Below are 6,018 nucleotides of genomic sequence, written 5' to 3'. Positions count from 1 at the left end.
TTAAGTACATAAAGATTATCAGTGATTATCAGCGATCAGCTATTGCACTTTGTGTCATTCGTGAGAACTTTCATATTGAGTTGGCCTTGGTTCATTTCAAAGAGAAAACATTCCAAAATTTTCAAAATGATCAGTAAGCCCAGGACAACATTAATCAACATATTAAAAATAAAGACTGGTACTGCCCAGTAATTATTTATCATACTAAAATACTTATACCTGTCACTGGCATCAAAATTATATATATATATATATATATTTTAGGAATATCAGGGGTGAGGAATAGTGAACTTTAACACTACTAGACTTCAATATATTACTTTTTATTATAAGAGGATGTCAGTGGTAATAAACAGACAGAAAGCGCCGAGAGCAAACCACTGACAGGCACTAGTTAGCCTTGCTGCTGTGTCTAACATAGCTTTTCAGAATGCCCTCAATCTGCACCCTCCCTTTGATGAAGTCGAGTCAGAGCTCAGCGCCAGACCACACAGGTAGCAAACTAGTCACAGCCATCAGCTTTTCTTAATTCAGGTTACAATATTTCCAACTCTCAACAGACTACAGCTGAAGGCATCCACAGACTAGACCTCCTGTGTCCAATTTACCAATAAACTGAACATGAGCGATGGTGGCTTCAGCAAGAGAGCAGTGACGTGATTGTGACCGCGCGGCTGAAATGATGAAAGGAAATGAGGTCATAGCTTCAGCAGTCATGGGTCAGGATAAGCCCACAATGACCGCTTGCAATGTGAAGTGGTGAAATGCACAAAAGAGTGCTTTGCTGTTCCCCTTACAGAGACACCACAGCGGAGGTGCCCAATAAATGAAACACTTCATTCTGTGGGATATGTGTGTGTGTGAGAGAGAGAGAGAGAGAGAGAGAGAGATACCCTGAGAGAAATAATTTTGCTGAAAGAGAGTTACTGTGCAGATCCTCTGAGACTAGGATGGAGGTGAGTGTGTAAGAGAGGAAGTGTGACATGAGGAAAGATGAGAATGGTGAACTTTGCATGTGTGGGGATTTGGTGCTCTGCCAATGTTCTAAGAGGCGCACAGAGAGGGGCACACATGAGCTCGCACTACACCACTGGGGAGCAAGACACTCAGCCAGTGTGTGTGTGTGTGTGTGTGTGTGTGTGTGTGTGTGTGTGTGTGTGTGTGTGTGTGTGTGTGTGTCTGTGTGTGTGTGTGTGTGTGTGTGTGTGTGTGTGTGTGTGTGTGTGTGTGTGTGTGTGTGTGTGTGTGAGAGAGAGAGAGAGAGAGAGTGATTACAATTTGACAAATGGCTGTTTGAAGGTGTTTGTCTAGATCTGTCTGAGGTAAAAGAGGATTCCAGAATGTAGTTGTAATGTTTAAAAAGTCAAGTCCAACTTCTAGAAATGTAAGGCTCTGCTGAATACTAATAATGATGGAAAACAGAATCCTCTGAGAACAGTCTTTTGACAATTCAATACTCATGCTAATTTAACTGAGAACTGGTTGATAATAAACATAACTCATAATGAATAAACTGCCCAAAGCAGCCAGGTCTACAACAGTTATCAACAGAGCTGACATCCCAGTGGTTTGAAAAGTGGAAAAGAGAAAACTATTGTTATATTACCAAATAATGTGAAAACTGCTTCTGAACAACTTAAAGGTCTCATAAGCAGCAAAGGATGGATAACACAGAGTTTCATGGAGAGGTCAAAATGATACATGGTCACAGTGTTAATTGCCGGGGACCACTGACAATATGTATGGGGGGGCACTCTCCATGTGGTGGGTTTCAGAACAAGCAGTCAGGCCTAAATCTATCCAGAGAAGAGAGGAAGGTTAAAATGCACCCAGAGAGAATGTGTCTGTGTTCCGCGGAACAAGACTGCCCATACATACGCTCGTCTATAGAGACAGACTGCGCCTCTCTCTAGAGAACAAGTAGGTTTTGTGCTGCTGGGTAATCTTTGAGCACAGCAGACAAAAGCACTGAGGCTGCCATTGACGTTCCGCTCATACGCTGACATATCTTCTTTCTCTGCCTCCGACACTTCCTCTCCGAGCGTTTTCCCGCCTTGAGCGCGGCACTTTACTGCTGGGTGTTATGTTGTGAGTGATTGTTTCATTCATGTTTGTGCTCGACATTGGACTGGAATACCACTGTGACTACGCTGTGCGCACGCAGCGCATGGCGGTTAAGTGAGAGTGGTTCAGCCTTAGCGCAAGGAATGATGACTGATCATGAATTGAACTTTCTCTCGATCTGGGACTCCGATGCAACGTTAAAGTTCCTGGTCGTACAGACACTGAAATGAAAGGGATGTAGTTTTCTCAATAAGGGAGCGATTAAATCATATGCTCATTCCAAATATATACAAACACAAGGACTTGCGTGAATTTTAAACATAGAAATTATAATATAATAAAATATAATTGCATTATTACATATAAAAATAAATATTTGATATTATAAAACCTTTGGTGCAGACATCCAAACAGTGTTCCACTGAAACCAGCTCAACCTGTTTTGTAGATGAATAACCCTAAACATGAATGATAATAAAATAAAATAAAAGTTCTGCATCTGTCCACATTTACGACACAGCAAAGTCTCTCCTGACTTTTTTGCTTAAGTAATATTGTACCCCTTCTATTAAATATTTCGCATTAACCACCAAAGTATAAACAATATAGGCTACCCAAGCACTGCATGCCTGTTCAGTCGGCAATGTAAATTCATGTCCGGTTTAAATATTCCATGAATATTTCATAAACACCCAACATATCCAAGGACTTCAAGTGGTCTCTCTTAGCATCGCTTAAACCTCTTTGTGTCCCCGGCGGCCCTAGAAATCCGGCTCATGTGTCACTGTAGCTGCAAGCTGGGCCAGCAACGCATTTCTGCAGCAGGAGGCGCAGCGGAGGATGTTAGAGCGGCTCGTGGGCGCTTGTGTACCGCGTGCAGTGGCAAACTCGAGGTGTCTGGCGTGAGGGATGGGGGCACATTTACTTTGACTCTGTCTTCTATTAGCATCAGAGTTTTTCAGCGAGGTTCCATTCTCCGTTGTCACGATTTCAGTTGTCAGCACTATTTGACTCCATTTCTCTCTCTCTCTCTCTCTCTCTCTCTCTCTCTCTCTCTCTCTCTCTCTCTCTCTCTCTCTCTCTCTCTCTCTCTCTCTCTGTGTGTGTGTGTGTGTACCTATGATTCTGTTCCCTTCAGTGTTAATGCTTACATCTCTCTCTCTCTCTCTCTCTCTCTCTCTCTCTCTCTCTCTCTCTCTCTCTCTCTCTCTCTCTCTCTCTCTCTCTCTCTCTCTCTGTGTGTGTGTGTGTACCTATGATTCTGTTCCCTTCAGTGTTAATGCTTACATCTCTCTCTCTCTCGCTCTCTACCTTAGTAGAAGTATTTTCGCTTACTGACTGAGTTGTTGAAGCAGGCGGAAGGAGTTTCTAGTTTAAATTCTTATTTGGTGCTATTTAAATTTAAATTCCTTAGTGATAGGAATGCACCTACTGCTTGTATTCACAATCTACCGGATATCCGTGTGGTTTGGGGGAAAACACGAGTACGTTAACTAGCTAAAGCTTTGCTTCATGTGACTATGTGTCCTTGTGTAATTTATTACAATAATAAACTAAATGAAAGGGTGCAAGAACGCTCTGGCATAATGCATAGTTATGAAGTTACTGATTGTTTTATTTGGAGTGTTATGTCGTTTAGCCAGATAGCAATGGAACTATGCACAGAGAGAGAGAGAGAGAGAGAGAGAGAGAGAGAGAGAGAGAGAGAGAGAGAGAGAGAGAGAGAGAGAGCTGATATAATTAATGAAGATGATCGATAGAACTTCAGCAGGAAGTTTGCGTTGTGGACAATAAAGACAATATATCTGCTCTCTTCTAAACTCAACACTGCTGACATGCTAGTTACCTAGTGCTTAGTTTAGTAATTTTGCGAGTGGCACTTTGTTTTGCTGCAGGTGTACACGTGCCGCTTAATATGTAAAAATAGGTGAAATATGTCAATCCCCCGGACTAGTCCTTGATTAGAATGACTAACCGATAGATGTGAGCTCTATCTGAATCCTGACATTGTAATGTAGTCACTAAAGAGTACATGTGCCTTTAAAACACCGTTTCTGACGTCCAAGCATTGGTGGTTCAGTGGTAGAATTCTCGCCTGCCACGCGGGAGGCCCGGGTTCGATTCCCGGCCAATGCAAGACTTCTTTTTCACCTCGTTGTCCGAATCTTTTATGGTCTAAAAATATGGGAATTTATAGTTACGAAGACAAAAAGGTTGAAAAAGAACAAGAAAAGCTGTAAAAAGGAAAGTTGAAAAGCAGGGGAGTAGATATTGTAAATTGTAACCGAGTCAAGGTCCTGAAGGAAAGTTTATGTGCACTCACAGCCGGGGGAGGGACAAGTGAAAAGATACAGTCTTGCACGGCTTGGCTGCACAGTAACGTTACAAAAAGCTCGGTTTGCTGAACCACACACACACACACACACACATATATATATATAGGTGCATGTTACAGGTTTATGAAATTTCTCCTAATACATTTAAAGGCATTTAAAAATTCAATTTTCAAATGAATTTTCATGTTTCTTACTTTAGTTAAATTTTTCACTGAAAGCTTAAAAGTGGACTTTATGAAATAAATTATGTGATTTTGAGGGGAAAATTACGCAAAGTTAAATACTTAAAATATGCATTAGAAGGTAACATACCCCATGCAACCCTAGATCTTACAAAACTGGTCAGGTGAGGAACTCCAGAGGCAGTTTTGGTGAACGGACCAACACAATCATCATTTCAATTTAGCTAACTGTACATTGCTTGATAGCTGTGGAAAAGTGGTGGTGGTGGTGTGTGAGAGAATAAAGCACAACTAGACCACAGGCAATAATCACATAAACATTTGTACATGCGTGTGCATGTGAGTGTGAATATGCGGCGGTGCCTGTAATGGCGTTTGTATGAGAGCGCTGCTCCACTGGAAACTTACATCCACACCTGCCTTAACTGTCCCCGTTAATGTAGATAAATGTATGATGTCCTGAAAAACAGATCAATGCGCCCCACCTGCTATCTCACCTAACACTATTAGTGCGCTGATGTGCAGATTTCATCATGTTAGGAGAGTGTGCTGAAAGACTCGCTGAACAGCACCTGTGCTTTTCGTCAGTGGGGGGAAGAAACGGTATCACTGGAAGTCTGACTAAAAACCACATTTTATCATAAATTTTAAATCAATTCAGGTTTACGCACGGCAGGAAATATAGTTAGGACGCAAATTTCACACTGCTGGTAGAAAGTAGAAAGAATAGAGCAGAAAGAACAGGCGGATGAATATCAGAGTATGTGACCAGGCTGGACAAACTACTCCCGCTGGCAGTGATCCTGAAGTTAGGGCGCGTGTGGCAGACGACCCCAGCCAAAGAGCATCGTCTCTGTGCCAGTGCCCATGTACCTCACGGTGGTCCTGTGTGGTGTGGTGGAAATCTTCCTGGACAGGTTAGAGAAACAATACAATGATTGCAGCAATTGTTCCGCTATGAACTGACTCTCCGGCAAGGGTAAGAAAAGAGAAATAAAGTTTATCCAAAGCCTCGGCCTGAGGGTGTCCCAGTTACGCACACGAGCGTCTCTAAGGGACAGGCACATGGCGGGTGTAAGGGAGAGGGCAAGTTCCCCCCTCTCTCAGTCATCTTTATACTGTTCATCCACAGCAGAGAGAAAACAACTTCCTACCAGGGATTGTTTTGCCCTGTTGCCTCGATCTTCCCAGCACCAGTGTCAGGAACCCTGGGTGGGTCAGATAATGCGCAAGGTCGGGGTCAGAGAGTCGAGAGGAAGCGCCTGTAACATCTTAACTTACTGCACAAACTGTTCAAGAGGTTGATTAATGATAAATTTTCCATTACGGTGGTTAGAACAACAGGGCTGTAAGGCAGTGGGAGGCTGGTTTGGTATGAATACATACACAATGCTACATATTATCTTCTGTGAGCAGCGTGTTGGGGCTCTTTCTGG

At 42.7% G+C, this 6,018-nt stretch overlaps 1 non-coding gene across 1 annotated transcript; it reads left to right on the top strand.

Moving 5' to 3' along the window:
- Window positions 1-4,129: 4,129 nt before the first annotated feature.
- trnag-gcc (transfer RNA glycine (anticodon GCC)) lies at window positions 4,130-4,200 on the top strand. Its single transcript has one exon. It is a non-coding gene; the product is annotated as a tRNA-Gly (tRNA).
- Window positions 4,201-6,018: the final 1,818 nt, after the last annotated feature.

This window comes from Electrophorus electricus, chromosome 12, assembly GCF_041902795.1.
Source record: "Electrophorus electricus isolate QZ-2024a chromosome 12, ASM4190279v1, whole genome shotgun sequence".
Classification (NCBI taxonomy): Eukaryota; Metazoa; Chordata; class Actinopteri; order Gymnotiformes; family Gymnotidae; genus Electrophorus; species Electrophorus electricus.
This window is presented reverse-complemented; position numbering and strand designations above follow the sequence as displayed.